This window comes from Corvus brachyrhynchos, unplaced genomic scaffold (assembly GCF_000691975.1).
Source record: "Corvus brachyrhynchos isolate BGI_N302 unplaced genomic scaffold, ASM69197v1 scaffold130, whole genome shotgun sequence".
Classification (NCBI taxonomy): domain Eukaryota; kingdom Metazoa; phylum Chordata; class Aves; order Passeriformes; family Corvidae; genus Corvus; species Corvus brachyrhynchos.
The window spans coordinates 1,832,068-1,843,724 of record NW_008236193.1 but is presented as its reverse complement, the minus strand read 5'-3'; the positions used below and the strand labels follow the sequence as shown (position 1 = coordinate 1,843,724).

Here is an 11,657-nt window from a genome sequence, read left to right as displayed (position 1 = left end):
CCCCCCCCGCCCGCAGGTGCTGTTGCCGTGGCGGCCGCTGGAATGCGGCCCGGGCGCATCCCCAAGGGAAAAGGAGGCACAAAATGAGGAATTGGGAAGTAGGAGGGCAAGGCTGCGCAGCGCCCGCGGCGCCCCGAGAGCGAGGAGCAGCCCCCGCTCCTCTGAGGGCCCATCTCTGCCCCCTGTCCATGTGCAGTGCCCGGCGAAGAGCAGAGCCTGGGATCAAAGAACCGCCCAGTCCCCCACAGCAAGGAAAGCCCGGCACCCCGGTGTTTCAGGGGCACACAAAGGGCTGTGCAGGGCAGGGAAGGACCAGCAGGACCTTTCTCCTCCTCAGCCCCCGCTCCAAGGCGCAGCAGCCCCAGCTGTGAGCGGCCAGGATGAGGAAGGGGCGGCTCCTGCCAAGGGCCGCTCCCAGAGGGTTCCCCGGGCACAGCTGTGCAGGGAGCTGCTGGTCCAGAGGGGCAATGGGGGCATCCCGAGGGTCCCTCCAGGGACAATGGTCGGAGCACCCGGCAGGAGCTGGGGAGCAGCCGGAGGCACCTGGGCACAGAGCACTGCTCCCAGAAAATGCCCAGGGAAAACCCCTCGTGCCAAGGGGCAGCACCTGAGCAGGCAGGGCAGCACGTGGGGTCCCAGGGAAACATTCCACTTTCCCCTTTCATCTTGGCAGCCCTTCCCCAGTGCCCCCAGAAAAAAAGGGGGGTTATGAGGAGAAAAGGGTTTTAAACAGAGGGAAAAAACTTCCTTTTCCATAATTGTCTGTGTTTAAATTGAGGGGGAATCCCCTTCCTCTGCAATTTTAAGGGTATCACTTGAAGGAAACCCTGCCTTTTCCATGCTCTTAGGGGTATCACTTGACAGGGAATCCCCATTTTCCATTATTCTCCAGTTTAAATAGAAGGGGAAAACCTTGACAATGCTATTTTATTGGTCTGAATTGAGCATAACTCCCCCATTTTCATCATCCCAAGGTTTAAATTGAGGGGAAAACCCGGTTGTCCCTCCTTTATAAGGGTTTGAATTGAGGGAGAAATCCCCCTTTTTCCATCACTGGGGAGACCTGAAGTAAGGCAAACCCCTCTTTTTCCACTATTTTAGGGGATTCAGAGGAGAGAACCCATTTATTGCTATGGCACCTATTTAAGTAGAGACAAACACTCCCTAGTCTCTCATTTTAAGGGGTTCAATTGAAGGAAGCTCCCCCTTCTTCAGCATTTTAAGAATTTAAATCTATACTTCAGGGCACTTCTAGCTGGGTACTGGTACCCAATCTCTCACAAGGGAGCGAGCCCAGCACTCACAAAACCCTCCTGCTGCCAGAGAGCCCATTATTTTTTCAGTTTTATTTATAATGAATACAGCCCTAATTAGAGACCCTAACAGGAATTACACCACGTGTATTATTACTATTCTTCTCCACCCTCCATAGTCCTATGACTCAACAGTCACCAATGACCACTTACAGAACTTAACAAGGAATCATGCAACTCATCTATCTACGCTGCCAAAACAAGAAGCTTTTTTACCCTTTCAGTGGATGCAGCTGTAGTAAAACAGAAGGCATCTACAGAGCCCTTTACTCACCTGGAATTTAAGTCAGAGCAGCCAAACAGCTGCAGCTCCTCCCAGTGCTTTTATCCCTTATGGTAAAATTGCCTCCTCCCTTTTCCCGGGCATTGTGGGAAGGAGAGGCGGGCCTGGCCAGGGGTATATTAACCCCAGCCCTGGGTAAAAGAGGCCCATTCCTTCTGTGGGGTTTGTTGGGGTAAGGGTGTCTTCTTATTTCTATGGGGGAGGGGGGAAATGTTCAGGTTTGTTCACCTTTCTTTCAGCAGGTACTTTTGGCATCTAAAGCAATAGAGGCTTTGAAGATACTGTGAAGGAGATAGCATTGAGTGCATGGTTAATGATTTTTGGATTGAGTGTTCAGGGTTGATAAGGTGCTTGGTGCTTTCTGTAATTTTTTTTTTTCCCCCCCTTGTTTTTCTTAGAAGTATTGCAACTTGCTGGAATTCCAGATTGTGTCAAGTATGACACTTCAAATTTGTTCAGCAGATTCATTGTGCTGCAAGAGGGAGCTACCCTGGGTCAGACATGACATTGGAGATGGAGGCTTCTGATAGGTAAGTTAAGGACTGCAAGTATGAGTGGGAGTGGGAGCAGGGTCCCAGTTAGTAGCTGACTTGTTGGGATTTGGCTTGTATGCCACTACACTGGTGCACTGATTTTGGTTTTCTTTCTCTTAGCTGACTAAGAGGCCAACCTGGTCATCCCAGTGCCTTTGGAGATGGCTGAGGTGGACTCCTTTTGCATCCAGTGTGGATTCACATCACTGGTCATCTGAAAGCTAAGTTGGGGGCTGGGGCCCGGAGATGGGATGATAGCAGGGTAGTGGGTTGGAAATTCCTGGGAGAGATTAAAAAACTAGCGTAGGGGAAAGGGATGCTCTCCAAGGGGCTTCTTAGGTAAGCTAAAGGGAGTAGCCCTACTTTTGACTGCAACTGTAGGGTGTGCAGCGCAGAGCAGTTCCAGTGTGTGTTGCCCCTTTGTGACACGAAGCTGCATGGGAGCATGTCCTGTTGTGTCCAGGGAACCCTGTGGCTACCACAACCTGGGGACCTCTCACAACTAGAAGTTATTGGACCTCCCCTGGCAAAGGGTTCACCCACCAGCCAAGCTCCTGTCTCTTCCTGGAGCTGCAGCAGCCAGAGGAATTCAAGGCTGCTGAGGGCTATGAGTCTGGTCACTAGTTTGGCTGGCACACTGGCAGTTCTGGGGGTTTCTGTTCCATTCTTCCCAGGTACTGGAATGTGTCCATGAGACTTATGTAGCAAATCGCCTGGGCTCTTAGGGTTCATTTCCAATGAATTTTCTCTGCCCTTAAGGTCAGCTTCAGGCTGACCCTGAACTAGCAGTACCAAAAGAACACCTTCAGAAACTGTGCTGGGTGAACCTTGGCTGGCTGCTAAGCCCCCACCCAGCTTCTCTCTCACCATGGCTCTCTCATCCTTGCTGGCTTTTTAGCACCAGGATTCTTTGGAATCCACCTCTCAGGAGAGCACATTAGAATCCAAAGCCTCATTTTAGGGTGCAAACTCCTCACTGAGGGCTCAAAGCCTTATGTTCTTCATGCACAAAGCCTCATTTGGAAGCTAAGAAAATTATTTCTAGGGTGTGAAACCCTATTTTTAAGGCCATTCCTTAAGTATCCATGTATTTTAGTCTTGTTTTTAGGAACTACAATTTCATTGTTAGGGTCCAAAACATCCTGGTTTAAGTCCAACCCGACCTTGTTTAGGCACAAACCCCAATACTCATCTGAAGGACTCAGATCATCACTTTGAAGGCTCCAGGTTCTATTCGGAAGGTCCAAAGCTACCTCTGCAGGGTCCAGGGCCTCATTTGTTTTGGTCCCAGAGAGGAGATCTATGGAAACTAAAAAGAGGGTTTGGAACCCAGAAAGATCCTTTGGACTTTCTAAAGAAGGCTTTGGACTCTACAGATGAGCCTTTACCCTACAAATGAAACTTTGGACCTTCCAAATCAGGTCCTACAGCCAATAAAAGGTAATATAAAGCAGGTGGGAAGCTCAGAAATGAGGGTTGTGGCCCTAAAATGAAGGCTTTAGGCATGAAAAAAGTTAATAGGTGAGATAGTACAAATGACCCTTTAGAACCTAGTGATTCTTCATTGCCAAGAAGTGAAGCTTTAGGTTACCATGGGGAGCTAAGTACTAGCAACAGCTTTCCATCCTGTTGCCTTTTGTGTGGAAGCAATCCCTGAACATGTTCAGTTTTGGAGGTGGTCTCCTGAAAGTGGAGTGGGACCTTTTGAGGTGGGTTTCTTGCTCTCTGAGGAGAGCAAGAGGAACCGCAGGCTATGCTTCTGGGCTATGGGACTCCCCACTTCTCTGTGCAGATGAGGAGGATATGAGTGTTGTCCTACCTTGTACAGCAAGAGCTGTTGTTGGATGTAGCCAGCCACTGTGTCCCAGGCAGCCATTTGCTCTGGAAAGCAGAGGAAAACCAGGCTGTGCTCTGCACCTTCCAGCTCTCAACTCTCCCAGCAACCCTGGGCTGTGGGGCATTGGCAGGCGTGTGTGTCACTGCTGTCTGTAGCCCTGGATGGAGACACCCTCAGGACAGCTGTTGTGTCCCATAATGCTGCATGGTGGGTCCTGGCGACAGTCCTGTGGTGTCTGTAGATGTCTGTACCTCTAGGGGTGATACTGGGCATCATGAAGGTGGGCACCACCCTCTTCCAGAAGCCCATCTTGGTCTACCTCATGCTGGTGGGTTGATCCTCAGTGGCGAAAGCTCTGACAGATGTTCTGCAGCCTCTAAAATCTGCAGCTCCCTGTCTCAAGTGTCACAGCTGGTACATAGAAATTTTTCAGCTTGCCCAAAAAGCTATTGAAGCTGAGCCACCTGCAGACAGACTGTTGGAGCTGACATGCTTCCCAGTGTGACACAGGGAACACCCACACCATCACAGAGAGGGAAGGATGAGCACTCTTACCCCCCATAGTCTCTCAGGACCTACTTTACTCATAAGTGCATAAGGAAATGGGTCTTTGGAGTCTTAAAAGAAAGATTTGAGATGGCCAAATTGCAGACTGAATTCTAAAGAGGGGCTTTGGTCCCTGATATTGAGGCTTTGAAAAACTAAAAAGGAAGGTTTGGGGCCAAAAATGAACCTTTGGACTCACAAATGAGGCTTTGGACCTTGGGCCTTAAAAATAATGTTTTGGACCCTGTAAATGTGTCTAAATGTGTCAAATATGTCTTTGAACTCTAAAAGCATAAACCTTGGCAATTATAAATTGCTTTTCAGCAATTTAGCTAATTTTAGTAATTTTGTAGTCTAAAGATGTGGATTTAGACTTTAAATTGACTATTTGTTCTCCCAAACACATGTTCTGGTGATTTAAAATGTATGTGGTTCTCCCTCTTTTTGAGGATTGCATCATATAAATAGTGTTTGTGCCTGCAAATCTCAGGGTTAAATCTGAAAAATAACGCTTTGGACATTGAAAATGTGGTTTGGATTCTAATTTTTAAAACCTTTTTAAAAAATGTTTTTTGGTTTTTTGTCATTGGGATTCAGATTCAGATTCTGACCCTAATAATGAGGGGACTTTAACTAAAATATCCCTGTGCTATAAACCCTGTTCTCAGCAAAAATTCAAAACACAGGCCCCATAAAAGGTATTATGAAGAAATTTAACTTAATTACAGGCCAAACTAGTACTAGTGCTCCCCATAATCCCTTGGGCCCCTTTAGGAAACTAACAGGACTCACTTAGGGATGAATCTTGTTTGCATAGGTCACCAGCTGGCAATCCTTGTTCTTTCCTCTGTAGCTAGTATGCAAAAGCCCAAGGTATGGGGTTTAAGAATACATGCCATATACCCCATCCCCCTGCCTCCCCAAAATGCAAGAAATGGTAGAACACTGACAATCAGACTCTTCTGAGATGGGAACAAAAATATATATATTATTTATAATAATAAATACTTACTACACTGTGTACCTGTAATTACTATAAACACAGTGAAAGCAAACACAAACAACAAGGAATGTCTTCATGTAGAGTGTCCTGGGTAACCCAAAAGGTTATTCTTGTCTGTGCCAAAAAAATTGTTACTGTCTCTGTAAGACGCTGTGGCCAGAAAGCAGAACAGGGGCTGGGGCTGAGCAGCGCCCGGGCTTTTTAAAGTCGGAGCACTCAGGGAGTGTTCTGTCTCTCTCTCTCTGGTGATACGCGGAAAAACTCCACTACTGGAATAAGGAGTAAAGTAGGTATGTTTATTCCAGCACTGGGACTCACGGGGGATAGTTCCTCCAAAGTCATGCGTGCCGACAGCTGCATTCAGCTTGGTATTTATCGGGTTACAAGTTCCATATTCATTGAGTTTCCCAATACACCTATACATATTCATTACCTGGCCCCGCCTAGCCTCCCTTCGTGAGCCCAAAAGTCATTTACATCCGCATTGCGCTTGCACGGTGTTGTCTGGTGGTCATGGGCAGGGAGCTCTGGGATAAAGTAAGGGTCTTCCTCAGATGAAGTAAAGGGTCTTCCTCATCCTGAACTTTTCACCTTTCTTCCCTGTGCATGCTCTTTATGTCCCTGGCCCAAGTCCAAAACAGGATCTTTGGTCAAGATTCTTTCCCTTTATCAATAGCCTTCTATCTTCTCATCCTGCTTTGGTAGGCACAGTAAGTGTTGAGCAAGCTGTATGCATTGCTTTTAACAAACAACTTCTTAGCAAATCATTTAACCTCTGCTTCCCCATCCCCCCTGATTCACTGGCCACGCGGTTTGCCTCTTGTTTCTTGCTGGTTGGCACTACTCGCAAAAGTAGCAACTCGAGAAGCTGCGTTTCCCAATCAAAAACTGTTTCAGATTAAATTTTGCAACACCTGTCTGTAGCTGCAGCGTCGCACTGAGAGGAGTGGAGCAGGCACAGACCTGCCCCAGCCCAGCTGCCTTGCCTTGACTTGCTGTCTTCTGTGGAGAGGAAGAAATCCCTCCGCGAGTTCTAGCCCTTGACCGAGTACCAGCCGCCAGAGGGGGCCACTGCTGGAGCGATAAGAGGGATGGCTGCCGCCTTTCTCCCTTTGTCTCCCCACATGCAGTCGGCTGTGGGGGCACCATCTGGGGGAAGGGGTCACTCTGCCATTTTGAGTTTCTCTTCGTGACTGAAATTTCAGCAACTTTGTAACTATTGACTATTACTGTTCATTTTTACACATTGCTGTTTCGCTTGGTAGTAGACTATTATTTTTTCACATGTATCTGCTCGTATTCATTTCTCCTTATTGGTGGAAAGGGATTGATTCAAGCTGTAAGGGGAGGAAGCAGTTTGAGAGCATCCACCTCTTAAATTGTCTTAAACCAAGACATGGAGGAAACAGGATCTCCAACTTGGCTCTCAGCAAAATCAACCTCAAGACCAAACCCAACAGAATTCTGTGGAAAAAATCACAGCACCAGAGGTTTATCTCCAAAAAGGAGACAGAGAAGTCCTGTAACATTATTTGAATAAAGGGAGAGACCATGGGGTATTCCCCTGAGGTGTCTCAAATTACTGGAGGACGCAGCCTCCTTTTAATCCTATTTTCCCGGCTGCATCACCATCTCTCTCTCCCCATTGGCTGAGGTACTTGAGAGGCATGGACATCTTGAATTGCTTACTACTGCAACCCCTTAACATGTGACAAAACACACACCCCAGCTCATCCCCGCCTCCCTTTCTTTTGTTCTTCTTCTTTAAATTCAGGAACTTAACACGGCCTTAGTTGAGCAACAATTATTTGTCAGCTGGCAACATTCCTTTCTTATCTATCAGTCTCTGGTTTTACCTGCAAGCAGGTTTACACAGACTCTTAGTAAAGACACACTCATCTTACTTCTTTCAGAATCATCTTAAAAGTCACCATTTTTGAAGTTTGAACCGCCTAAAAATGTAAGTTTACTTTGGGACAGATACAGTAAAATCTACCCCACGACAACAAAAATTAACAAGATGGAGTCTGAATGCCTGTTTAAACTAATAACCATGCAAAAAGTTCACACACTGAAAACTCTCAAAAGCAATCCAGTGCTTTATGGATACTCATGTAGCTTCTGCTCTGCACCAGCCAGGACGCTCCTCAGGATCATTGCGGAATTCTTCAGGATCCGGGCATTAGCATTGGAGTATTCTGAAAACAACACAAATTCAGAAAAAAACATTAGTTCATAAAAATGGATATTAATATGTAATTACATGGCACTTCAAAGAATCACTTTACAAATCTAAAGCCAAATTTTATATGTAACTTCGAGCTTTTATCATCTCAACACACTGATAAGACTGATCAATAGTTAACTCATATAAGCACAGTTAACTATTGGGAGACAGCAAATGTTGATCACAAAACCTAAGAAGCAGGATTTGCCTTAATCTTGTCAAGATAAGAGGAGCAAGAATTTACTTGAGACCAACACAGAAACCGCTGAATCATTCTATAAAGGACTGCACATGCTCCAGAAAGAAAGATGAAAAGTGCATTGTGATGAAGACTGGTGATCTTCAGTAACTACTGATCTTCTAACCCGGCGACGGGAGCAGCCAGTGAAAAGTGAAGTGATTGGCAGCGAGTGAATGAGTATAAATCATATAAACTATTGGTTTGGAGTTCAACCTTGTTATCCGGAGGGAGGCGGATTGTATCACTGGAGAGGAGAGATTTTAGACATTAAATTGAGAACACCCAGACACCCAACCCCTTTTCTAATAACTTCCCTTCTGAAATTCTGTGGAAACAGTGGTGAAGCTTGGACTTTGTGTACATGTATTAATTGTGAGAGAAAGTGGTATCGTACTAGGAGAAGTGGGTGGTGTCCAAAATGAGGGTGTAAGTAACGTTAAAGTAAGGGGAGAGTGACAGAGAATAGTGAGAGATTTATTGTGGCTTTAGTGTGTAGACTTAGAAGGCTTGGAAAGAAAAGTGGGAGAAGACATGCAGGAAGGCTTGCGTGGAAGAGAGAAGAGAGGGAGAGAAAAGAGAGGAACAGACAAAGGAGGCAATGGGATCATCAGAAAGCAAGGAAATAACCCAGAAGAGTCCGCTGGGATGTGTATTGGCACACTAGAAAGAACTAGGAGGAATCCCCAGAGGGACTATGAAAAGAGCCCCTTAATTAAATACTGTAACAAATGGTGGCCACTATACAAATTAAATGATGGTGAAAAGTGGCCAGAAAATGGGACTTTAAACTACAACATCTTACTACAATTAATGTTAGTTTCAAGGAGGGAGAACAGATGGGATGACATTTCCTACACGGATTGTTTTTTTACTTTAAGACATAAACCGGAGTGGCAGAAATTGTGTGGTATCAATTTGGCACCCCAGGATTCAATGGTCCTGCTTTTAGAAAAGGAGGCAAAAGGGAAAAGCCGCATGAAGAGGTGTTGCTCATCGTGCAGTATAGGGCAGAGATGTTTAAAGCTCGAAACTGAGGGAAACCAGGATCCCTTAGAAACTCAGGAGTTAATGAAATACAGTGGTGACACCCTAACATCAGGGACAACGTCCCCAGCATCCCTAACATCCCCGGAGGGTAGTGGAGACAAAGGGACGGACAAGTGAGGCTAGCTCAGGAATATCATCCAGAACTAGGAGCAAGACCCCTGTAGAGAAGAAGCTCATAGCACTGCTCAGATAAGTGGTAGGGCCAGACGGGGGAATAACAAAAGTTAAAGCACCATTTACAGCTCTGGATTTAGATACCCGGAGGGAGGCAGCCAGTATGTATAGAGAAGACTCTGAAAAGGTAGCAAAGAGGTTTGAATTAGTTGTTAGAAATCAGGATGTTGATTGGGAGGTTATAGACTTAATGCTATCAGAGTTAACTGAAACAGAAAAAGCAGCTGTAATATCCACAGCAAGAACACATGTGCAGGGACAAATAGCTACTGGGGTATTACACGGTAATGTAGATAATATTTTCCCCACAGCAGATCCACATTGGGACCCAAATGATCCACAAACACATCCGGTTTTGGTTGGATACAGGAAATTAATACACTGGGGACTGCTAAACACTATACCTAAAACGGTTAATTGGTCATTGTTGTTCACTATTCACCAGGAAATTACTGAGTCCCCAGGCTCATTTGTGGAAAGGCTAAGAGATAGTATGAGCAGGCATGCTACACTGGATCCAGCTTCTGAAATCAGGCAGCAACAGTTAATATCCTTATTGATGGGTCAGTCAGAGCCAAATATACGCAGAAAATTGCAAATGATCAGGGAACCAGATAACTGGAACGTAGAGAACCTTTTAGCAGCGGCATGGAAAGTTTATAACAACAGAGCACAGCCCCTTACGATCGTGGTCACCCAGGTTAGGGGACCGAGATTCCCCGGGGGGGGAGGAGGCCTCCACCTAGGGGGCAAAGACAGCAATGCCCAGCCCCTAACCAATGTTTACTGTGTGGCCAGCTCGGGCACTGGAAGCAGAATTGTCCTATGAATCGTGCCGCGATTCCGACGACATCAGAATCATCAGTGCCGCCGGGACCAGTGACTGTAGCACAGCTGTACCATGAGTGATGGGGACCAGCAGGTCCCTCCCTAGCAGACCCACTGGTTAAAGTTAGGCTAGGGGAACGGGAGGTGGAATTTTTGGTAGATACTGGAGCCACATTCTCAGTCCGGAATCAGACTTTGAGTCCTGTAAGCAATGATTATGTCCAAGTTATTGGGGCCATGGGGAAAACAGAAAAACCCTGCTTTTTAAAACCCTTAAAATTTATACTAAGTAAAACGATGAGAATGCATCAATTTTTATATCTTCCAAATTCACCAAAGCCACTGCTAGGCAGGGATCTATTAACTTGGTTAGAAGCAAAAATAGAATTTACAGAACAAGGAATGAGACTACAGGTTCCCGAGGAAAAATTAATTATGGCCTTAAGTTTAGCAAATTTGCCTAAAAGAGGAGAAATACCCATGGATAGTGAAATAACAGATCAAGTGATCCCACTAGTACGGGATGTTGAAATTCCAGGGAGATCAAAATGGGCTTCCTTGGTGAATATTGAACTACTAGAAGGCGCACGACCAGTGTCAGTTAAACAATATCCGCTAAGACAAGAATCATGAGTGAGAATAGAACCAATAATTGCTAAATCTATTGATCAAGAGTTGTTAAGAGAGTGTAAGTCTCCCTACCCCAATAGGGAGTACCCCAATTCTACCTGTACAAAAGCCAAATGGAAGTTAGAGATTGGTTCAGGACCTGAGAGCAATAAATGCAATAACAAAAACACTGCATCCCATAGTGGCCAATCCTTACAAAATTACAAAGTGACTGGGTGTAGTTTTCAGTTCTAGATTTAAAGGATGCCTTCTTTTGTCTGCCATTAGCTGAAAGCAGTAGCAGTCAGGAGATTTATGCCTTTGAATGGAAAAACCCCACAACAAGGAAAAAAGCCAGCTTACATGGACCGTATTGCCACAAGGATTCCAAGAATAGCCCCACAAGAATTGGAGATCAATTAGCTAAAGAACTGGAAGCCTGGACACCGCCACTCTGGGAAGGTACACTTCTGCAGTACATTGATGACCTACTAATAACAAGAACCCGTGAAAATTGCAAGGAATGGGCTGTAAGTCTTTTAAATGTTCTGGGACTAAGCGGATATAGGCTCTCCCCTGAAAAGGCTCAGCTAGTCCTCCAAAAAGTGAAATATGAACTGGCAGAAGGAGAGAGAGCCTTGGAAAATAACAAGAAAGACAATTTGTCAAATGCTCCAGCCAACTACAATCAAAGAACTGAGAACTTTTCTGGGAATGACAGGATGGTGTAGGTTGTGGATCTACAGCTATGGACTAATTGTGAAACTCTTATACCAACTCCTAAAAGAGACTGGGGAAACTCACCTATGCTGGACACCAGAGACTAATAATGCATTGATAACTCTGAAAAATGAGTTAATGCAAGCTCCAGCATTGGGCATACCAGCTGTCACTAAACTTTTTCTGTTGTTTTCACATGAAAGGCAAGGACTGGTGCTGGAACTTTTGGCACAGAAGCTAGGACTGTACAAAAGGCCAGTGGCTTATTTCTCCAAGCAGCTGGACGGGGGCAGCCA

At 45.6% G+C, this 11,657-nt stretch overlaps 2 long non-coding RNA genes across 4 annotated transcripts; one reads left to right on the top strand and one right to left on the bottom strand.

Annotated features, from left to right (window-relative positions):
- Positions 1 to 744: 744 nt before the first annotated feature.
- On the bottom strand, positions 745 to 1,806 carry LOC108448066. The gene is made up of 2 exons (XR_001863852.1): positions 1,282 to 1,806; positions 745 to 1,238 (listed from the first exon to the last, which is right to left on the bottom strand). It is a non-coding gene; the product is annotated as an uncharacterized LOC108448066 (long non-coding RNA).
- On the top strand, positions 1,627 to 6,100 carry LOC108448063. 3 transcript variants are annotated; one of them, XR_001863850.1, is made up of 3 exons: positions 1,627 to 1,649; positions 1,995 to 2,126; positions 2,250 to 6,100. It is a non-coding gene; the product is annotated as an uncharacterized LOC108448063 (long non-coding RNA). The 3 variants fall into 3 exon arrangements; XR_001863846.1 differs by lacking the exon at positions 1,627 to 1,649 and adding an exon at positions 1,694 to 1,768; XR_001863847.1 differs by lacking the exon at positions 1,627 to 1,649 and adding an exon at positions 1,835 to 1,905.
- Positions 6,101 to 11,657: the final 5,557 nt, after the last annotated feature.